The following is a 24,233-nucleotide window of genomic DNA, read 5'->3' as shown; positions in this document are numbered from 1 at the left end:
GACTGGGACTCTCATGTCCAGCAGGTCAGGAGGGTTTTTCAGGTTTTGCGGTCTAATTCCTTGTGTGTGAAGGGTTCTAAGTGCGTTTTTGGGGTTCAAAAGATTTCCTTTTTGGGATATATTTTTTCCCCCTCTTCCATCGAGATGGATCCTGTCAAGGTTCAGGCTATTTGTGATTGGACGCAACCCTCTTCTCTTAAGAGTCTTCAGAAATTTTTGGGCTTTGCTAACTTTTATCGTCGATTTATTGCTGGTTTTTCTGATGTTGTTAAACCATTGACTGATTTGACTAAGAAGGGTGCTGATGTTGCTGATTGGTCCCCTGCTGCTGTGGAGGCCTTTCGGGAGCTTAAGCGCCGCTTTTCTTCCGCCCCTGTGTTGCGTCAGCCTGATGTTGCTCTTCCTTTTCAGGTTGAGGTCGACGCTTCTGAAATCGGAGCTGGGGCAGTTTTGTCGCAGAGAAGTTCCGATTGTTCCGTGATGAGACCTTGTGCCTTTTTCTCGCGTAAATTTTCGCCCGCCGAGCGGAATTATGATGTTGGGAATCGGGAGCTTTTGGCCATGAAGTGGGCTTTTGAGGAGTGGCGTCATTGGCTTGAGGGGGCTAGACATCAGGTGGTGGTATTGACTGACCACAAAAATCTAATTTATCTTGAGTCCGCCAGACGCCTGAATCCTAGACAGGCGCGCTGGTCGTTGTTTTTCTCTCGGTTTAATTTTGTGGTGTCCTACCTGCCGGGTTCTAAGAATGTTAAGGCGGATGCCCTTTCTAGGAGTTTTGAGCCTGACTCCCCTGGTAACTCTGAACCTACAGGTATCCTTAAGGATGGAGTGATATTGTCTGCCATTTCTCCAGACCTGCGGCGGGCCTTGCAGGAGTTTCAGGCGGATAGACCGGATCGTTGCCCACCTGGTAGACTGTTTGTTCCTGATGATTGGACCAGTAAAGTCATTTCTGAGGTTCATTCTTCTGCGTTGACAGGTCATCCTGGAATCTTTGGTACCAGGGATTTGGTGGCAAGGTCCTTCTGGTGGCCTTCCCTGTCTCGAGATGTGCGAGGCTTTGTGCAGTCTTGTGACGTTTGTGCTCGGGCCAAGCCTTGTTGTTCTCGGGCTAGTGGATTGTTGTTGCCCTTGCCTATCCCGAAGAGGCCCTGGACGCACATCTCGATGGATTTTATTTCGGATCTTCCTGTTTCTCAGAAGATGTCTGTCATCTGGGTGGTGTGTGACCGTTTCTCTAAGATGGTCCATTTGGTTCCCCTGCCTAAGTTGCCTTCTTCTTCCGAGTTGGTTCCTCTGTTTTTTCAAAATGTGGTCCGTTTGCATGGTATTCCGGAGAATATCGTTTCTGACAGAGGAACCCAATTCGTGTCTAGATTTTGGCGAGCATTCTGTGCTAGGATGGGCATAGATTTGTCTTTCTCGTCTGCTTTCCATCCTCAGACTAATGGCCAGACCGAGCGGACGAATCAGACCTTGGAGACATATTTGAGGTGTTTTGTGTCTGCAGATCAGGATGATTGGGTTGCTTTTTTGCCTTTAGCGGAGTTTGCCCTCAATAATCGGGCCAGCTCTGCCACCTTGGTGTCTCCTTTTTTCTGTAATTCGGGGTTTCATCCTCGATTTTCTTCTGGTCAGGTGGAATCTTCGGATTGTCCTGGAGTGGATGCTGTGGTGGAGAGGTTGCATCAGATTTGGGGGCAGGTAGTCCCAGGAGAAGACTCAGCTTTTTGCCAACCGCCGGCGTCGGGTTGGTCCTCGGCTTTGTGTTGGGGACTTGGTGTGGTTGTCTTCTCGTTTTGTCCCTATGAGGGTTTCTTCTCCTAAGTTTAAGCCTCGGTTCATCGGCCCGTACAAGATATTGGAGATTCTTAACCCTGTGTCCTTCCGTTTGGACCTCCCTGCATCTTTTTCTATTCATAATGTTTTTCATCGGTCATTGTTGCGCAGGTATGAGGTACCGGTTGTGCCTTCCGTTGAGCCTCCTGCTCCGGTGTTGGTTGAGGGCGAGTTGGAGTACGTTGTGGAAAAAATCTTGGACTCCCGTGTTTCCAGACGGAAACTCCAGTATCTGGTCAAATGGAAGGGATACGGTCAGGAGGATAATTCTTGGGTGACTGCCTCTGATGTTCATGCCTCCGATCTGGTCCATGCCTTTCATAGGGCTCATCCTGATCGCCCTGGTGGTTCTGGTGAGGGTTTGGTGCCCCCTCCTTGAGGGGGGGGTACTGTTGTGAAATTGGATTTTGGGCTCCCCCGGTGGCCACTGGTGGAATTGAACTGGTGTGCATCATCCCCTCTGTTCACCTGTTTCCATCAGGATGTGGGAGTCGCTATTTAACCTTGCTCCTCTGTCACTTCCATGCCGGTCAACATTGTAATCAGAAGCCTTTCTGTGCATGTTCCTGCTGCTAGACAACTCCCAGCTAAGTTGGACTTTAGTCCTCGTTTGTTTTTGCATTTTGTTCCAGTTCACTGCTGTAGTTTCGTTTCTGTGTCTGGAAAGCTCTTGTGATCTGAAATTGCCACTCTGATGTTATGAGTTAATACTAGAGTCTTAAAGTAATTTCAGGATGGTATTTTGATAGGGTTTTCAGCTGACCATGAAAGTGCCCTTTCTGTCTTCCTGCTATCTAGTAAGCGGACCTCAATTTTGCTAAACCTATTTTCATACTACGTTTGTCATTTCATCTAAAATCACCGCCAATATATGTGGGGGCCTCTGTCTGCCTATCGGGGAAACTTCTCTAGAGGTGAGCCAGGACTATATTTTCCTCTGCCAGGATTAGTTAGTCCTCCGGCCGGCGCTGGGCGTCTAGGGATAAAAAACGTAGGCAACGCTACCCGGCTACTGTTAGTTGTGCGGCAGGTTTAGGTCATGGTCAGTTTAGTTTCCATCCTTCCAAGAGCTAGTACTTATGTTTGCTGGGCTATGTTCTCTTGCCATTGAGAACCATAACAGGGGGCTAGTTGGTTCACCAAGATAGATCTTCGAGGGGCATATAACCTTGTGCGTATTAAACAGGGCGATGAATGGAAAACAGCATTTAATACGCCCGAGGGCCATTTTGAGTACCTGGTGATGCCATTCGGGCTTTCTAACGCTCCATCTGTGTTTCAGTCCTTTATGCATGACATCTTCCGAAAGTATCTGGATAGATTCATGATTGTATATTTGGATGATATTTTGGTCTTTTCAGATGATTGGGAGTCTCATGTGAAGCAGGTCAGAATGGTATTCCAGGTCCTTCGTGCTAATTCCTTGTTTGTGAAGGGGTCTAAATGTCTCTTCGGAGTTCAGAAGGTTTCCTTTTTGGGCTTCATTTTTTCCCCTTCTACTATCGAGATGGATCCTGTTAAAGTTCAGGCCATTTATGATTGGACTCAACCTACATCTGTGAAGACTCTTCAGAAATTCCTGGGCTTTGCTAATTTTTACCGTCGCTTCATCGCTAATTTTTCTAGTGTGGTTAAACCTTTGACTGATTTGACAAAGAAAGGTGCTGATGTGGTGAATTGGTCCTCTGCGGCCGTGGAGGCTTTTCAGGAGCTGAAACGTCATTTTTCTTTGGCCCCTGTGTTGCGTCAGCCAGATGTTTCGCTCCCTTTTCAGGCTGAGGTTGATGCTTCTGAGATTGGAGCAGGGGCTGTTTTGTCTCAAAGAAGTTCTGATGGCTCTGTGATGAAGCCATGTGCCTTCTTTTCTAGAAAATTTTCGCCTGCTGAGCGTAATTATGATGTTGGCAATCGGGAGCTGCTGGCTATGAAGTGGGCATTCGAGGAGTGGCGACATTGGCTTGAGGGAGCCAAGCACCGCGTGGTGGTCTTGACGGATCACAAGAATTTGACTTATCTCGAGTCTGCCAAGCGGTTGAATCCTAGACAGGCTCGATGGTCACTGTTTTTCTCCCGTTTCGATTTTGTGGTTTCATACCTTCCAGGTTCTAAGAATGTGAAGGCTGATGCCCTTTCTAGGAGTTTTGTGCCTGATTCTCCGGGAGTCCCTGAGCTGGCTGGTATTCTCAAAGAGGGGGTAATTCTGTCTGCCATCTCCCCTGATTTGCGGCGGGTGCTGCAGGAGTTTCAGGCTGATAGACCTGACCGTTGTCCAGCAGAGAAACTGTTTGTCCCTGATAGATGGACTAGTAGAGTTATTTCTGAGGTTCATTGCTCGGTGTTGGCTGGTCATCCTGGGATTTTTGGTACCAGGGATTTGGTGGCTAGGTCCTTTTGGTGGCCTTCCTTGTCACGGGATGTGCGTTCTTTTGTGCAGTCTTGTGGGACTTGTGCTCGGGCCAAGCCCTGCTGTTCTCGTGCCAGTGGGTTGCTTTTACCCTTGACGGTCCCAAAAAGGCCTTGGACGCATGTTTCCATGGATTTTATTTCAGATCTTCCTGTCTCTCAAAGGATGTCTGTCATCTGGGTGGTTTGTGATCGCTTTTCTAAGATGGTCCATTTGGTACCCTTGCCTAAATTACCTTCCTCCTCTGATTTGGTGCCATTATTCTTTCAGCATGTGGTTCGTTTGCATGGCATTCCGGAGAACATTGTGTCGGACAGAGGGTCCAAGTTTGTCTCTAGGTTTTGGCGGTCCTTTTGTGCTAAGATGGGCATTGATTTGTCTTTTTCTTCGGCTTTCCATCCTCAGACAAATGGCCAAACCGAACGAACCAACCAGACTTTGGAGGCCTATCTGAGATGCTTTGTTTCTGCTGATCAGGATGATTGGGTGACCTTTTTGCCATTGGCTGAGTTCGCCCTTAATAATCGGGCTAGTTCGGCTACTTTGGTTTCGCCTTTTTTTTGCAATTCTGGTTTTCATTCTCGTTTTTCTTCAGGGCAGGTTGAGCCTTCTGATTGTCCTGGTGTGGATTCTGTGGTGGACAGATTGCAGCAAATTTGGACTCACGTAGTGGACAATCTGACATTGTCCAAGGAGAAGGCTCAACGTTTCGCTAACCGCCGTCGTTGTGTTGGTCCTCGACTTCGTGTTGGGGATTTGGTTTGGTTGTCTTCTCGTTATGTTCCTATGAAGGTTTCTTCTCCTAAGTTTAAGCCTCGTTTCATTGGTCCTTATAAGATTTCTGAAATTCTCAACCCTGTGTCATTTTGTTTGGTCCTTCCAGCTTCCTTTGCCATCCATAATGTGTTCCATAGGTCGTTGTTGCTTAGGTATGTGGCGCCTATGGTTCGCTCCGTTGATCCTCCTGCTCCGGTGTTGGTTGAGGAGGAGTTGGAGTATGTGGTGGAAAAAATTTTGGATTCTCGTATTTCGAGACGGAAGCTCCAGTACCTGGTTAAGTGGAAGGGCTATGGTCAGGAGGATAATTCCTGGGTTGTTGCCTCAGATGTCCATGCTGCCGATTTAGTTCGTGCCTTTCATTTGGCTCGTCCTGATCAGCCTGGGGGCCCTGGTGAGGGTTCGGTGACCCCTCCTCAAGGGGGGGGTACTGTTGTGAATTCCATTTCTCGGACTCCCTCCTGTGGTCATGAATGGTACTTTGGTTAGTTCTGCTCTTGGACTCCCTCTGGTGGCTTTGAGCGGAACTGCTGGTCTCTGAGGTTTGCTTTCTCAGCTGCCCTCGTTTATTGTTATGCTTGCTTCCCTATTTAACTCTACTCAGATCATTGCTTCATGCCAGCTGTCAATGTTTCAGTATTGGTTCAGATCTCTCTTGGACTTCTCTGAGGACCTGTCTACTCCAGCAGAAGCTAAGTCCCTGCTAGTTCATTTGTTGTTACTGCTGCCTGAATATATTTCTTAGTACTGCTAAATTCTAGTCCAGCTTGCTATCATGATATTTCCTTGCTAGCTGGTAGCTCTGGGGGTGCAGTGTTGCACCTCCACACCGTGAGTCGGTGTGGGGGTCTTTTTGCATACTCTGCGTGGTTTTTTTTTAGTTTTTTGTGCTGACCGCATAGTTTCCTTTTCTTTCCTCTGACTATTTAGTGAAGTCTGGCCTCCTTTGCTAAAACCTGTTTCATTCCTGTGTTTGTGACTTTCCTCTTAACTCACAGTCAATATATGTGGGGGGCTGCCTTTACCTTTGGGGAATTTCTCTGAGGCAAGGTTAGGCTTCTATTTCTATCTTTAGGGGTAGTTAGCTCTTAGGCTGTGAAGAGGCGTTTAGGGAGAGTTAGGTACGCTCCACGGCTATTTCTAGTGTGTGTGATAGGAGTAGGGTTTGCGGTCAGCAGAGTTCCCACTTTCCCAGAGCTTGTTCCGATTACTAGTTTACTCATCAGGTCATTCCGGGTGCTCCTAACCACCAGGTCCATAACACAGGTACACTTTTGTAGTCACAGACTGCCTGAGTGCATGGACGATGCGGTCTTTAACATGCTGTTGGAGGGCTGGGATGGCTTTTCTAGAAAAGAAGTGTCGACTGGGTAGCTCGTAGCTTGGTACAGCGTAGTCCATCAGCGCTTTGAAAGCTTCGCTTTCAACTAACCGGTAGGGCATCATCTCTAATGAGATTAGTCTAGCAATGTGGGCGTTCAAACCCTGTGTACGCGGATGCGAGGATGAGTACTTCCTTTTCCTAACGAGAGTCTCATGAAGGGTGAGCTGGACTGGAGAGCTGCATACGGTGGAACTAGTGGGGGTGCCGGTGGACATGGGTGACTGAGAGAGGGTTGGAGATGGTATTCTTGCCGGTGCCCTACATGCAGTGTTTCCGACTACTAACCTGGTGATTCCCTGACTGCTTTGGCCTGGCGACGAAAGCTGCACAGATACTGCAGGTGGTGCGGGAAATGGTGGGCTTACAGGGAGGGAAGGGATGTAGCGTTGCTGACTAGCTTCATTGGCCGAGGGTGCTGCAACCTTTAGGGACGTTTGGTAGTTAGTCCAGGCTTGCAAATGCATGGTGGATAAATGTCTATGCATGCAACTTGTATTTAGACTTTTAAGATTCTGACCTCTGCTTAAGGTAGTTGAACATTTTTGACAGATGACTTTGCGCTGATCATTTGTTGTGATTTGCTTTTTGCTCCCTCTAGTGGTTACTAGTTTTTTGACTCTGGTTTTTCTGTCATTCCTTTTATCCGCACCTGGGTCGTTAGTTAGGGGTGTTGCTATATAAGCTCCCTGGACCTTCAGTTCAATGCCTGGTAACGTAGTTATCAGAGCTAGTCTGCTGTGCTCTTGTCTACTGATCCTGGTTCCAGTTATATCAGCTAAGTCTGCCTTTTGCTTTTTGCTATTTGTTTTGGTTTTGTATTCTTGTCCAGCTTGTTCCAAATCTATATCCTGACCTTTGCTGGAAGCTCTAGGGGGCTGGTGTTCTCCCCCCGGACCGTTAGACGGTTCGGGGGTTCTTGAATTTCCAGTGTGGATTTTGATAGGGTTTTTGTTGACCATATAAGTTACCTTTCTTTATTCTGCTATCAGTAAGCGGGCCTCTCTGTGCTAAACCTGATTCATTTCTGTGTTTGTCATTTCCTCTTACCTCACCGTCATTATTTGTGGGGGGCTTCTATCCAGCTTTGGGGTCCCCTTCTCTGGAGGCAAGAAAGGTCTTTGTTTTCCTCTACTAGGGGTAGCTAGATTCTCCGGCTGGCGCGTGTCATCTAGAATCAACGTAGGAATGATCCCCGGCTACTTCTAGTGTTGGCGTTAGGAGTAGTTATATGGTCAACCCAGTTACCACTGCCCTATGAGCTGGATTTTTGTATTCTGCAGACTTCCACGTTCCTCTGAGACCCTCGCCATTGGGGTCATAACAGTTTGCCAGGCCAGTATTAAATGTTTAATGCATTGCAGAAGAGGGATTATAAGAAAGAAGATTCTGAGTTTTTTTTTTTTTTTTTTTCTTCTTCCCCTTTACCTCAGAGTGGCTATGCTTGCTGCAGACATGAATGTCCAGACCTTGATTACAAGTGTGGACCAGCTGGCTACTCGTGTGCAGGGCATACAAGACTATGTTATCAGAAATCCTAGGTCAGAACCTAAAATACCGATTCCTGAACTGTTTTCCGGAGACAGGTTTAAGTTTAGGAATTTCGTGAATAATTGTAAATTGTTTTTGTCCCTGAGACCCTGTTCATCTGGAGATTCTGCTCAGCAAGTAAAAATTGTTATTTCGTTCTTACGGGGCGACCCTCAGGATTGGGCTTTTTCGCTGGCGCCAGGAGATCCGGCATTGGCTGATCTTGATGCGTTTTTTCTGGCGCTCGGTTTACTTTATGAGGAACCCAATCTTGAGATTCAGGCAGAAAAGGCCTTGCTGGCTATGTCTCAGGGGCAGGACGAGGCTGAAGTGTATTGCCAAAAATTTCGGAAATGGTCCGTGCTGACACATTGGAACGAGTGTGCACTGGCCGCTAATTTTAGAAATGGCCTTTCTGAAGCCATTAAGAATGTTATGGTGGGTTTTCCCATTCCCACAGGTCTGAATGATACTATGGCACTGGCTATTCAAATTGACCGGCGGTTGCGGGAGCGCAAAACCGCAAATTCCCTCATGGTGTTGTCTGAACAGACACCTAATTCGGTGCAATGTGATAGAAAAACCGCAAATTCCCTCATGGTGTTGTCTGAACAGACACCTGATTTAATGCAATGTGATAGAATCCTGACTAGAAATGAGCGGAAAATTCATAGACGCCGGAATGGCTTGTGCTACTACTGTGGTGATTCTACACATGTTATCTCAGCATGCTCTAAACGTATAGCTAAGGTTGTTAGTCCTGTCACCGTTGGTAATTTGCAACCTAAATTTATTCTGTCTGTAACTTTGATTTGCTCACTGTCATCTTATCCTGTCATGGCGTTTGTAGATTCAGGTGCTGCCCTGAGTCTCATGGATCTCTCATTTGCTAAGCGCTGTGGTTTTACTCTTGAACCATTAGAAAATCCTATTCCTCTTAGGGGTATTGATGCTACACCATTGGCAGCAAATAAACCGCAGTATTGGACACAGGTTACCATGTGCATGACTCCTGAACACCGCGAGGTGATACGTTTCCTGGTTTTACATAAAATGCATGATTTGGTTGTTTTAGGGCTGCCATGGTTACAGACCCATAATCCAGTCCTGGACTGGAAGGCTATGTCAGTCTCAAGTTGGGGCTGTCGTGGTATTCATGGGGATTCCCTGCCTGTGTCTATTGCTTCTTCTACGCCTTCGGAAGTTCCGGAGTATTTGTCTGATTATCAGGATGTCTTCAGTGAGTCTGAGTCCAGTGCACTGCCTCCTCATAGGGAATGTGACTGTGCTATAGATTTGATCCCGGGCAGTAAGTTTCCTAAGGGAAGACTGTTTAATCTGTCGGTACCTGAACATACCGCTATGCGTTCATATATCAAGGAGTCTCTGGAGAAAGGACATATTCGTCCGTCTTCTTCCCCTCTTGGTGCGGGATTCTTTTTTGTGGCAAAAAAGGACGGATCTTTGAGACCTTGTATTGATTATCGGCTTTTAAATAAGATCACTGTCAAATTTCAGTATCCTTTACCGCTGTTGTCTGACTTGTTTGCCCGGATTAAGGGTGCCAAGTGGTTCACCAAGATAGACCTTCGTGGTGCGTACAACCTTGTGCGCATTAAGCAAGGTGATGAATGGAAAACCGCATTCAATACGCCCGAAGGTCATTTTGAGTACTTGGTGATGCCTTTTGGGCTCTCCAATGCGCCTTCAGTTTTTCAGTCCTTTATGCATGACATTTTCCGGAAGTATCTGGATAAATTTTTGATTGTTTATCTGGATGATATTTTGGTTTTTTCTGATAATTGGGATTCGCATGTGGAGCAGGTCAGGTTGGTCTTTAAAATTTTGCGTGAAAATTCTTTGTTTGTCAAGGGCTCAAAGTGTCTCTTTGGTGTACAGAAGGTTCCCTTTTTGGGGTTCATTTTTTCCCCTTCTGCTGTGGAGATGGACCCAGTCAAGGTCCGAGCTATTCTTGATTGGACTCAGCCCTCGTCAGTTAAGAGTCTTCAGAAGTTCTTGGGCTTCGCTAACTTCTACCGTCGTTTTATTGCTAATTTTTCTAGCATTGTGAAACCTTTGACGGATATGACCAAGAAGGGCTCCGATGTAGCTAACTGGGCTCCTGCTGCCGTGGAGGCTTTCCAGGAGTTGAAACGCCGGTTTACTTCGGCGCCTGTTTTGTGCCAGCCTGACGTCTCACTTCCCTTTCAGGTTGAGGTGGATGCTTCGGAGATTGGGGCAGGGGCCGTTTTGTCGCAGAGAGGCCCTGGTTGCTCTGTTATGAAACCTTGTGCCTTTTTCTCTAGGAAGTTTTCGCCTGCCGAGCGAAATTATGATGTGGGCAATCGGGAGTTGTTGGCCATGAAATGGGCATTTGAGGAGTGGCGTCATTGGCTCGAGGGTGCTAAGCATCGTGTGGTGGTCTTGACTGATCACAAAAATCTGATGTATCTCGAGTCTGCTAAACGCCTTAATCCGAGACAGGCCCGCTGGTCATTGTTTTTCTCCCGCTTTGATTTTGTTGTCTCGTATTTACCAGGTTCAAAGAATGTGAAGGCCGATGCTCTTTCTAGGAGCTTTGTGCCTGATGCTCCTGGAGTCGCTGATCCTGTTGGTATTCTTAAAGATGGAGTTATCTTGTCAGCTATTTCTCCGGATCTGCGACGTGTGTTGCAGAGATTTCAGGCTGATAGGCCTGAGTCTTGTCCACCTGACAGACTGTTTGTCCCGGATAAGTGGACCAGCAGAGTCATTTCCGAGGTTCATTCCTCGGTGTTGGCAGGTCACCCGGGAATTTTTGGCACCAGAGATCTGGTGGCCAGGTCCTTTTGGTGGCCTTCCTTGTCAAGGGATGTGCGGTCATTTGTGCAGTCCTGTGGGACTTGTGCTCGAGCTAAGCCTTGCTGTTCTCGTGCCAGCGGTTTGCTCTTGCCCTTGCCTGTCCCGAAGAGACCTTGGACACATATCTCCATGGATTTCATTTCTGATCTTCCGCTATCTCAGGGCATGTCCGTTATCTGGGTGATATGTGATCGCTTCTCCAAGATGGTCCATTTGGTTCCTTTGCCTAAGCTGCCTTCCTCTTCCGATCTGGTTCCTGTGTTTTTCCAGAACGTGGTTCGTTTGCACGGCATCCCTGAGAATATTGTGTCAGACAGAGGATCCCAGTTCGTTTCCAGGTTCTGGCGATCCTTTTGTAGTAGGATGGGCATTGATTTGTCGTTTTCGTCTGCTTTCCATCCTCAGACTAATGGACAGACGGAGCGAACCAATCAGACTTTGGAGGCTTATTTGAGGTGTTTTGTCTCTGCTGATCAGGACGATTGGGTGACATTCTTGCCGTTGGCTGAGTTTGCCCTTAATAATCGGGCTAGTTCCGCCACCTTGGTTTTGCCTTTTTTCTGCAACTCTGGTTTCCATCCTCGCTTTTCTTCGGGTCATGTGGAGCCTTCTGACTGTCCTGGGGTGGATTCTGTGGTGGATAGGTTGCAGCAGATCTGGAATCATGTGGTGGACAACTTGAAGTTGTCACAGGAGAAGGCTCAGCGCTTTGCCAACCGCCGCCGCGGTGTGGGTCCCCGACTACGCGTTGGGGATTTGGTATGGCTTTCTTCCCGCTTTGTTCCTATGAAGGTCTCCTCTCCCAAATTTAAACCTCGTTTTATTGGGCCTTACAAGATATTGGAAATCCTTAATCCTGTATCTTTTCGTCTGGATCTTCCTGTGTCGTTTGCTATTCACAATGTATTTCATAGGTCCTTGTTGCGGCAGTACATTGTGCCTGTAGTTCCTTCTGCTGAGCCTCCTGCTCCGGTGTTGGTTGAGGGCGAGTTGGAGTACGTGGTGGAGAAGATCTTGGATTCTCGCCTCTCCAGGCGGAGGCTTCAGTACCTGGTCAAGTGGAAGGGCTATGGTCAGGAGGATAATTCCTGGGTGGTCGCCTCTGATGTTCATGCGGCCGATTTAGTTCGTGCCTTTCATGCCGCTCATCCTGATCGCCCTGGTGGTCATGGTGAGGGTTCGGTGACCCCTCACTAAGGGGGGGGTACTGTTGTGATTTGCTTTTTGCTCCCTCTAGTGGTTACTAGTTTTTTGACTCTGGTTTTTCTGTCATTCCTTTTATCCGCACCTGGGTCGTTAGTTAGGGGTGTTGCTATATAAGCTCCCTGGACCTTCAGTTCAATGCCTGGCAACGTAGTTATCAGAGCTAGTCTGCTGTGCTCTTGTCTACTGATCCTGGTTCCAGTTATATCAGCTAAGTCTGCCTTTTGCTTTTTGCTATTTGTTTTGGTTTTGTATTCTTGTCCAGCTTGTTCCAAATCTATATCCTAACCTTTGCTGGAAGCTCTAGGGGGCTGGTGTTCTCCCCCCGGACCGTTAGACGGTTCGGGGGTTCTTGAATTTCCAGTGTGGATTTTGATAGGGTTTTTGTTGACCATATAAGTTACCTTTCTTTATTCTGCTATCAGTAAGCGGGCCTCTCTGTGCTAAACCTGATTCATTTCTGTGTTTGTCATTTCCTCTTACCTCACCGTCATTATTTGTGGGGGGCTTCTATCCAGCTTTGGGGTCCCCTTCTCTGGAGGCAAGAAAGGTCTTTGTTTTCCTCTACTAGGGGTAGCTAGATTCTCCGGCTGGCGCGTGTCATCTAGAATCAACGTAGGAATGATCCCCGGCTACTTCTAGTGTTGGCGTTAGGAGTAGTTATATGGTCAACCCAGTTACCACTGCCCTATGAGCTGGATTTTTGTATTCTGCAGACTTCCACGTTCCTCTGAGACCCTCGCCATTGGGGTCATAACATCATTTGGATGTTGTTTAAAAAAATGCCAGACTGCACTCTTTCTACTATCGGATACCTTTTCAGGCATTGCAGACTGAGCTTCTTTAACCGGATGGCCACGCTGTCCTCCAACTGGTTTTGGTTTTGCCAAGCGTTTTTGGCCAGATACGGGCCCGGCAGATGGAACCTGTTGTGATGTTGATGCCTGCTGTGGCTCCTCCTCCTCCGCTTCAGAACTACTGCCGCCTACACCCTGTTCCCCCAATGGCTGCCAATTGGGGTCAACAACTGGGTCATCTATGACCTCCTCTTCTATGTCGTGTGCAACTTCGTCTGTGTCACCGTGTAAGCCGGTGGTATAGCGTTCGTGACGGGGCACCATAGTCTCCGCTGGTTTTGATTCTGCCTCAGTACACTGCGAGGGCAATGTTCTGGTCTGAGTCAAAGGAACAGCATAGTAATCTGGCTGTGGCTGTGCATCTGTGCACTCCATGTCCGATTCAACTTCTAATGGGCATGGCCTGTTAACTGTTTCACTGTGTAACCCAGGAACTGTTGTGAAATTGGATTTTGGGCTCCCCCGGTGGCCACTGGTGGAATTGAAATTGTGTGCATCATCCCCTCTGTTCACCTGTTCCCATCAGGATGTGGGAGTCGCTATTTAACCTTGCTCCTCTGTCACTTCCATGCCGGTCAACATTGTAATCAGAAGCCTTTCTGTGCATGTTCCTGCTACCAGACAACTTCCAGCTAAGTCGGACTTTTGTCCTTGTTTGTTTTTTGCATTTTGTTCCAGTTCACAGCTGCAGTTTCGTTTCTGTGTCTGGAAAGCTCTTGTGATCTGAAATTGCCACTCTGATGTTATGAGTTAATACTAGAGTCTTAAAGTAATTTCAGGATGGTGTATTGATAGGGTTTTCAGCTGACCATGAAAGTACCCTTTCTGTCTTCCTGCTATCTAGTAAGCGGACCTCGATTTTGCTAAACCTATTTTCATACTACGTTTGTCATTTTCATCTTAAATCACCGCCAATATATGTGGGGGCCTCTGTCTGCCTTTCGGGGAAATTTCTCTAGAGGTGAGCCAGGACTATATTTTCCTCTGCCAGGATTAGTTAGTCCTCCGGCCGGCGCTGGGCGTCTAGGGATAAAACGCAGGCTACGCTACCCGGCTACTGTTAGTTGTGCGGCAGGTTTAGTTCATGGTCAGTTTAAGTTTCCATCCTTCCAAGAGCTAGTTCCTATGTATGCTGGGCTATGTTCTCTTGCCATTGAGAACCATAACAAGGAACGGTATGTGTAAAGAGCTCCATGGAGTAACCTGTTGTGTCGACTGACGCATCCTTCACTGTTGTTCTGGGTGAAGGACACAAGGAAGCGACTTGTTCCTGACCGGGAGCATCCACTGTTGATGCACTGCTCTGACATTTGGCACTTTCCGAGGAGGAGGCGAAAGAGCTAGAGGCAGAGTCAGCAATGAAAGCCAATACTTGTTCCTCCTGCTCCGGCTTCAATAGTGGTTTTCCTACTCCCAGAAAAGAGAGCGTTCGAGGCCTTGTGTAGCAAGACGACGAACCTGGCTCAACAACTCGAGACTTAGGTGCTGTACTGCTTTTACCACGACCACCTGATGCTCCACCACCACTACCATCATTACCAGCTGACAATGACTGCCCACGGCCACGACCTCTTCCACTAGACTTCCTCATTGTTTGCAAAACGTAACCAAAGTAACGGTATTTGTTACTGTAAAACAACTTATAAGGTGAACTCAAACTTCTGTAGGATTTATATATACCTTTATAGGTGCCTGACACTGAAAGGAAAATCAGGCACAATGTTACACACTAGGTTTTCTGTGCCCCAATAATTTGAGACAGATGCCACACACAGGACTGGCACAGAGGCAGACTTGCCAATCTTTATCTCCCACTATTAATTATTTTTTTTACAGGGAGAATTTACCCCCCCAAAAAATGGCCCAATATTACACACTGGTTTTCGGTGGCACACAAGGAGAGACAGATGCCACACACAGGACTGGCGCAGAGGCAGACTTGCCAATCTTTATCTCCCACTATTAAGTTTTTTTTTTTACAGGGAGAATTTACCCCCCAAAAAAAGAAGGCCCAATCTTACACACTGGTTTTCGGTGGACACAAGGAGAGACAGATGCCACACACAGGACTGGCACAGAGGCAGACTTGCCAATCTTTATCTCCCACTATTAATTTTTTTTTTTACAGGGAGAATTTACCAAACAAAAAAAAAAGGCCCAATATTACACACTGGTTTTCGGTGGCACACAAGGAGAGACAGATGCCACACACAGGACTGGCACAGAGGCAGACTTGCCAATCTTTATCTCCCACTATTAATTATTTTTTTTACAGGGAGAATTTACCCCCCCCAAAAAATGGCCCAGTATTACACACTGGTTTTCGGTGGCACACAAGGAGAGACATATGCCACACACAGGACTGGCACAGAGGCAGACTTGCCAATCTTTATCTCCCACTATTAATTATTTTGTATACGGGGAGAATTTACGCCAAAAATAAAAATGGCCCAATATTACTCACTGGTTTTCGGTGGCACACAAGGAGAGACAGATGCCACACACAGGACTGGCACAGAGGCAGACTTGCCAATCTTTATCTCCCACTATTAATTATTTTTTTTACAGGGAGAATTTACCCCCCCCAAAAAAATGGCCCAGTATTACACACTGGTTTTCGGTAGCACACAAGGAGAGACAGATGCCACACACAGCACTGGCACAGTGGCAGACTTGCCAATCTTTATCTCCCACTATTAATTTTTTTTTTACAGGGAGAATTTACCAAAAACAAAAAATGGCCCAATATTACACACTGGTTTTCGGTGGCACACAATGAGAGACAGATGCCACACACAGAAATGGCACAGAGGCAGACTTGCCAATCTTTATCTCCCACTATTAATTTTTTTTTTTACAGGGAGAATTTATCCCCCCCAAAAAATGGCCCAATATTACACACTGGTTTTCTGTGGCACACAATGAGAGACAGATGTCACACACAGCACTGGCACAGAGGCAGACTTGCCAATCTTTATCCCCCACTATTTATTTTTTTTTCAGGGAGAATTAAAAAAACAAAAAAAAACAAAACAATATTACACACTAGGTTTTCTGTGGCACACAATGAGAGACAGATGCCACACACAGCACTGGCACAGAGGCAGACTTGCCAATCTTTATCTCCCTGCAGTAATCTCAGAAAAGTATGGCAGTCAGCTATAAAAAGGACTGCTGCACACAAAAGTGTGGACAAACAAACAAGATAGCTGTGCAGAAAGGAAGGAACAACAGGATTTGTGCTTTGAAAAAAGCAGTTGGTTTGCACAGCGGCGTACAAACACAGCAACTTAGCTATCAGGGAGCCTTATAGGGCAGCCCAATGAGCTACAGCACTGAGGAAAAAAAAATGTAGCTTCCACTGTCCCTGCAAACAAAAGGTGGTGTTGGACAGTGGAAATCGCTACAGCACAAGCGGTTTGGGGGTGAATGTACCCTGCCTAACGCTCTCCCTGCTTCTGACGAAGCGGCAGCAACCTCTCCCTACGCTCAGATCAGCAGCAGTAAGATGGTGGTCGGCGGGAACGCCCCTTTATAGCCCCTGTGACGCGGCAGAAAGCAAGCCAATCACTGCAATGCCCTTCTCTAAGATGGTGGGGACTGAGATCTATGTCATCACGCTGCCCACACTCTGCGTCCACCTTCATTGGCTGAGAAATGGCGCTTTTAGCATCATTGAAACGCGACTTTGGCGCGAAAGTCGCGTACCGCATGGCCGACCCCACACAGGGATCGGGTCGGATTTCATGAGACGCCAACTTTGCCAAAAGTCGGCGACTTATGAAAATGAACGATCCGTTTCGCTCAACCCTATTTACCAGTTGAAGTGATCTTTTGCTCAGCACAAAGATGCCATAGTTTTCAGCTGCGCATTGTCTTGTGCAAACATGACTCGTACTGCCGAGAACAATGGCAACCTACGTCCACAAACCGATCTAGTATACATATCTTGGTGTACAAAGTTTACTGCGGTCTGCCCATGTAAATACACACATAAACATGCTGCTGGTCAGTCCACATCAACAGACTTTAAGTTAGCAAGAGAATTTACATTTCTCTGTCTTCTCTTGTGTTAGCTATGCCTCCTAGCTTTGCATCATCTGCAAATTTGACAAGTTTACCATTAGATCCCTTATTCAGATCATTTATAAAAATGTTAAACAACACTGGGAACAGGACAGAGCCTTGTGGTACCCAAATTAAAACACTCTTCCAATTAGATGTACATCCATTTGTTACCACTCTTTGAGCACGATCACTGAGCTAGTTATGAATCCACCTAACTGTAGCCTTGTCAATCCCATATTTGAGATATACTATATCTACTGCCTTTCCCTGATCCACCCTGTCAGTGATTCCATCATAGAAGGAAATTAGATTAGTCTGGCATGACTTGTTTGCTACAAACCCATGCTTGCTCTAGTTAATTACTGTATTATTATCCAAGTATTTACATGTTGTTTAATAATATGTTCAAAGTTCTTTCCTGGCATAGAAGTAAGGCTCACTGGTCTGTAAATTTCTGGCTTCATCTTCTTTTCCTTTTTTGATGATATGGATAACATTTGCCTTTCTCCAATCTTTTGGGACTTCTCCTGTTCTCCAGGATTTTTTCAAAATTCTGGGTTGTGGTTCTGCAATTTTCTCTGCTAACTCTTTCAGTACCCTAGGATGTAATTCATCTGGACAAGAAGATTTAAGTTCATTTAAATTAGCTAAGTGTTCCCTCACCATCACTCTGCTTATAGATAGTGTGGATTCTATTAGTCATTTGATGGCACCATGAGGATTAATCAATGTTTCAATTTCTTTCTAAGAGAACACAGATGCAAAATAGGAATTTAAAAATGTGGCCTGCTCAATGTCATTTTTTACTACTTCACCATTTTCATCCTGTAAAAATCATATAGCATCTTTGACTTTCTTTTGCTTTTGAAATAACCACAAAATCCTTTTTTACTGCTCTTGGTCTCTCTTGCAAGCCTCACTTCATTACTGGCTTTAGCTCTTCTAATGCTTGCCCTGGATTCCCTGCAAGCATCATTATATTCTTCTTTATATATGGCCCCCTCTTTCCATTTAATATAACTTTTTTCCTTTTTAACAAGTGGTTAAGTTCTGTGTTCATCCATCCTGGTCTCTTTAAAAGCTTCCAATCCTATCTTCTTTTTCGGATTGCCACTGATTATGCAGTGAGAATTCCATTTAGCAAAATATCCCATCGTTGTTAGACATTTCTGCCCTTTAGAACATCCAGCCATTGGACCTTTCCTACACTCTTTTTAAGCCCATTAAAATCTGCCTTTCTGAAGTCCAACCTTAAAGTTTGAGTCCTTGCTGGTCTTCCTTCTTGTCTTATCCAAAATTTGAGCATGGCATGACCGCTGCCTCCTAAATTCCATGCCACCTTTACTTTCTCAACCATTTCTCCCTGTAGGTAAGAATTAGGTCCAAGATTGCAGATCCTCTTGTTCTCTCTTCTACATTTTGAAAGATAAAGTTGTCATCATGAGAATATAAGAATTTTATGGATCCATTACTTTTGCCTGAGAGAGATTACTCACAAATATCTGGAGAATTAAAATCTCTCCTAGAAACCACCAAAAAAGTTGCAGACGGAATCCTAGACAGCACAGAAAAACAAAAAACTCAAGGATCCCTAAAATACAACTTTTAATTATTAAAGTTAAAAACTGTTTATTCCAAGTTTAAAAGACATACTGACAATCAACAAAGGGAGTAGGGAAAAAGGTTAACATGACCTATCTCACCCTGTCAGGAGCCCTGATGCTGGTCCCTACCTGACAGCGTGGTTGGCACTCTAAGTTTCAGCGGTAGGCGCCCCCGCTCCACGACGGCTCACCCTGATAGCCCTAAATAATCCATATGATCCTAAATGTGCAGATATAACCATTACCCAAAAAATAGAAATAAGTAAAAAAACAAAAAAAAAACGGAAAAATAAACAAGAAAAAATAAAAAAAACAAAACTCAGCAAAAAAACAAAAGTTGTTTTTTCACACTTGACCCCTTCATAGGGTGTAAATGTACATATGTGCATAGAGTAAAGGGTAAAAAATTTCAATATCTAATCTATCCAAACATATTTGATAAGGAAACTGCTCCAAAGGGAGGGGAGAGGGTTCCAACAATAACCCAGTTATCCCTATGGATACATATCCGACCAACAATACAGTCAAATATTCTTTTCATCCAGATATAAACAACAGGAGCGGTAACCCAAACAGAAGAAGAAAAGCACACCCCAGAGATCACAAAAACAGGTTTCACATACAAAAATCTAGATGATAGTACCCCATTTTCATAGCTCAATGTATGCAAAAAGGTAAAGCGCTTCTACTAATCTGATTTACGATACTTCATTCAGAGCACTGCAGGCATCCAGAATGTCACCTAGAAGATCTCCAATAGGGGCGTCATCCCTAGCTATACCAGATGCGTTTCCCCCCCGTGGGAATAGCGGGGGTTCATCAGGGGATATAGACCATCCAAACAATGAGAGGGTGAAGAAGCCACTCACCCACACAGAATATATACCCTCCTTCCTTCTGGGTATCTTGACACGTGGGGTGGTCAATGCCCGCCAGCGCGCAGTGTACATGTCACTACACTGCGCCGAGTCAGAGCCGGCGTGCATAAATCGTTCTCATATTAGTGCGCCCAGAGCCACGGCACATGCGTGATATGGAACGCAAATGCGTCTCAGAATTAAAATCTCCCATGATCACAATTTCGTACTTTTTTCACAACAGAGACATCTGATGTAAAAAGACTTATATCTTCAGTCTGTTTAGGTGGCCTAGAGTAAACACCTACAATAGTGTCCTTTCTGTTCTTCTCTCCTTCTATTCTTATCAAAAACAGCTTCTACAGAGCTTCTTCAGTCTCTGAAGCTTGGAACTCTGTAGAGATATATGTTTTCCTAATATACAGTACAAGACCTCCTCCCCTCTTGTTAATCATGTTCCTAATAGTAAGTTGTAGCCTTCAAGCTATGTATTCTAATCATATGTATCATCCCACCAAGTTTCAGCAATGCCTATGACACAATATGCCTCTTTCTGTGTTAGCGGCTCCAATTATCTGTTTGTTTCCCATGCTCTGTGCATTTGTATAGACACATTTTAGTTTGTAGTTGGTTTCTCTTGCTCTTCTATTTTCAATCAGATTTTGCTGTTTTTTTTATTATTTCCACTTCGAATAGCAGGAGTCTCAAAAGAAATCATTAGCTGCATATTTTTACCTGGCTACATATTTCCCATCCCATATTGCTCTAGTTTACAGCTCTCCTGATGAGTGTAGGAAGGCCAAATATGTGTTTTCCCATTTTCATAAGATGCAACCCATATCTATCAAGGAGTCCATCATACAGGTAATTCACTCCATGGTCAAGAAACCCAAAATGTTGCTCATGGCACCATCGATGTAGCCAGTTGTTCACCTGTACAATTCTGTTTAATATCCTTGGTCCATGTCTATCCACTGGGAGGATGGATGAGAAGACAACCTGCACTACCAATTTCTTGACTTTCTGGCCTTATTTATGCCACAGGCAGCATGAATTAGATAATGGCTGTGTCATTGTAGATGTGTATGTTTTTTTTTTTTAATCTTTGGGATTTCAAAGAAAATATACTTTTAAAAGTTGGAAAGCGGCTATGTGTATTGGATGGCATCTCCTCGCCATACTCCATTGTGTCCTTTGATTGTAAGGTTTCTCTTTATATACAGTATATACCTAGAGAAAGATCTGTCAGTCTAGGGGAGTAAGGCAAGGTGGTGCCCAACAGAGACCTGCTTTGGAATAGTAATAGTAAACCATAGTAAAACATCCAGCTTTTGAAAGTATGTTTTCTCGAAAACACTGCAGCATTTCAGAGTGAAACATGGCTGCAATAACATAGAGTGTCTGACTTATGCTGCCTGTTGTTTTGGCAGCATGAATCTCCAATAGGTTCCCTTTATGAGGTTGGAGGCCCTTCTTGGGAACCTGGTCCCTCTTATGACTTGATTATCATCCCACATACACTGTATATAATCGCAAGCTGCCTCCAGTAGCATTTAGCAGTTGCATGGTGAACTGCACAGGATATTTGGCCTTTTGGATGTCACGTAGGCCATAATGTACATTAGCCAGCTTGTGTCAAGGATTCCGGGTGTAACTACTGCCAGAGGCTACTTGCCGCAGTAAGGAGCCCAGAGCAGAATGGCAGAGAACTCATCGGGTAGCAAGCAGGACCTGAACCATGTGACAGAAGGGGAGTGGCAAGGGGCGGAGCCAGGTGCAAGGGGAGCAAAGGAGGCAAACGGCCCCAGAGAGTAGTCAAACATGCCGAGGTCAATAAGCAGGAGATAAGCCAGGTACTGGAGGGTGAGACAGAAGGATAGTCTAGTGGAAGCCGGAGGTCAGAAAGCTGAGTAAGCGAATGACTAGAAACACAGAGCAGAGAATCAAACAGACCAGATCAAGCATGGAGAGCAAACACACAACACAGTATGCACACGCTCAACAGGGGTTGAGGCACACAGACAGAACAAGGGTATAACTGACAGAGAATCCTAGTCCAGTGTGGGTATAGATATCCCTCCCAGATCGAAAAGGAGGCCACAAAAATTAACCTTGAGAGGGCAGGGCATTAACCCTGTCCAAACCATGACAGTACTCCCCTCTTAACAGGGGGCCACTGGACCCCCAGGCTTCTTTGGATATCTGGCATGGAAAGCCCACACCAGATGATTGGCATGCACCAAACTAGCCAGGACCCATGACCGATTCTCAAGAGAATACCCTTTCTAATGTATCAGATACTGGAGCTTCCAGTGCACCCAGAGACAGTCAATGATGCACCCCACCTCATACTCCAGCTGTGCCTCTACCAATACTGGCGGGTATTGGACAAGGAATCTTCCCTAACCATCCCCACTGGCTTTAACAGAGACCTGTGGAAGACATCAGATATTTTGTAGGAGGTGGACAGCTTTAGTCTGTAGGCCACCGGATTGACTACCTCCACAATTTTGTATGGACCAATAAACTTGGGGCCCAGCTTCATAGAGGGTATCTTAAGCTTGATATTACGGCTGGATAACCACACCTTCTCCCCTACTACAAATGCCGGACTGTTATGACCCCAATGGCGAGGGTCTCAGAGGTACGTGGAAGTCTGCAGAATACAAAAATCCAGCTCATAGGGCAGTGGTAACTGGGTTGACCATATATCTACTCCTAACGCCAACACTAGAAGTAGCCGGGGATCATTCCTACGTTGATTCTAGATGACACGCTCCAGCCGGAGAATCTAGCTACCCCTAGTAGAGGAAAACAAAAGACCTTTCTTGCCTCCAGAGAAGGGGACCCCAAAGCTGGATAGAAGCCCCCCACAAATAATAACGGTGAGGTAAGAGGAAATGACAAACACAGAAATGAACCAGGTTTAGCACAGAGAGGCCCGCTTACTGATAGCAGAATAAAGAAAGGTAACTTATATGGTCAACAAAAACCCTATCAAAATCCACACTGGAAATTCAAGAACCCCCGAACCGTCTAACGGTCCGGGGGGAGAACACCAGCCCCCTAGAGCTTCCAGCAAAGGTCAGGATATAGATTTGGAACAAGCTGGACAAAAATACAAAACCAAAACAAATAGCAAAAAGCAAAAGGCAGACTTAGCTGATATAACTGGAACCAGGATCAGTAGACAAGAGCACAGCAGACTAGCTCTGATAACTACGTTGCCAGGCATTGAACTGAAGGTCCAGGGAGCTTATATAGCAACACCCCTAACTAACGACCCAGGTGCGGATAAAAGGAATGACAGAAAAACCAGAGTCAAAAAACTAGTAACCACTAGAGGGAGCAAAAAGCAAATTCACAACAGTACCCCCCCCTTAGTGAGGGGTCACCGAACCCTCACCACGACCACCAGGGCAATCAGGATGAGCGGCATGAAAGGCACGAACTAAATCGGCCGCATGAACATCAGAGGCGACCACCCAGGAATTATCCTCCTGACCATAGCCCTTCCACTTGACCAGGTACTGAAGCCTCCGCCTGGAGAGGCGAGAATCCAAGATCTTCTCCACCACGTACTCCAACTCGCCCTCAACCAACACCGGAGCAGGAGGCTCAGCAGAAGGAACTACAGGCACAATGTACCGCCGCAACAAGGACCTATGAAATACATTGTGAATAGCAAACGACACAGGAAGATCCAGACGAAAAGATACAGGATTAAGGATTTCCAATATCTTGTAAGGCCCAATAAAACGAGGTTTAAATTTGGGAGAGGAGACCTTCATAGGAACAAAGCGGGAAGAAAGCCATACCAAATCCCCAACGCGTAGTCGGGGACCCACACCGCAGCGGCGGTTGGCAAAGCGCTGAGCCCTCTCCTGTGACAACTTCAAGTTGTCCACCACATGATTCCAGATCCGCTGCAACCTATCTACCACAGAATCCACCCCAGGACAGTCAGAAGGCTCCACATGACCCGAAGAAAAGCGAGGATGGAAACCAGAGTTGCAGAAAAAAGGTGAAACCAAGGTGGCGGAACTAGCCCGATTATTAAGGGCAAACTCAGCCAACGGCAAGAATGTCACCCAATCGTCCTGATCAGCAGAGACAAAACACCTCAAATAAGCCTCCAAAGTCTGATTGGTTCGCTCCGTCTGTCCATTAGTCTGAGGATGGAAAGCAGACGAAAACGACAAATCAATGCCCATCCTACTACAAAAGGATCGCCAGAACCTAGAAACGAACTGGGATCCTCTGTCTGACACAATATTCTCAGGGATGCCGTGCAAACGAACCACGTTCTGGAAAAACACAGGAACCAGATCGGAAGAGGAAGGCAGCTTAGGCAAAGGAACCAAATGGACCATCTTGGAGAAGCGATCACATATCACCCAGATAACGGACATGCCCTGAGATAGCGGAAGATCAGAAATGAAATCCATGGAGATATGTGTCCAAGGTCTCTTCGGGACAGGCAAGGGCAAGAGCAAACCGCTGGCACGAGAACAGCAAGGCTTAGCTCGAGCACAAGTCCCACAGGACTGCACAAATGACCGCACATCCCTTGACAAGGAAGGCCACCAAAAGGACCTGGCCACCAGATCTCTGGTGCCAAAAATTCCCGGGTGACCTGCCAACACCGAGGAATGAACCTCGGAAATGACTCTGCTGGTCCATTTATCCGGGACAAACAGTCTGTCAGGTGGACAAGACTCAGGCCTATCAGCCTGAAATCTCTGCAACACACGTCGCAGATCCGGAGAAATAGCTGACAAGATAACTCCATCTTTAAGAATACCAACAGGATCAGCGACTCCAGGAGCATCAGGCACAAAGCTCCTAGAAAGAGCATCGGCCTTCACA

At 46.1% G+C, this 24,233-nt stretch overlaps 1 long non-coding RNA gene across 1 annotated transcript in view; it reads right to left on the bottom strand.

Annotated features, from left to right (window-relative positions):
* LOC143771480 (uncharacterized) overlaps window positions 1-24,233 on the bottom strand; it is a 254,353-nt gene that overhangs the window by 138,527 nt on the left and 91,593 nt on the right. The gene's annotated exons all lie outside the window — the stretch shown is intronic.

Source organism: Ranitomeya variabilis, chromosome 1 (assembly GCF_051348905.1).
Source record: "Ranitomeya variabilis isolate aRanVar5 chromosome 1, aRanVar5.hap1, whole genome shotgun sequence".
NCBI classification, from domain to species: Eukaryota; Metazoa; Chordata; class Amphibia; order Anura; family Dendrobatidae; genus Ranitomeya; species Ranitomeya variabilis.
Note: the sequence above shows the minus strand (reverse complement) of the source record. Positions and strands in the feature narration are given on the sequence as shown.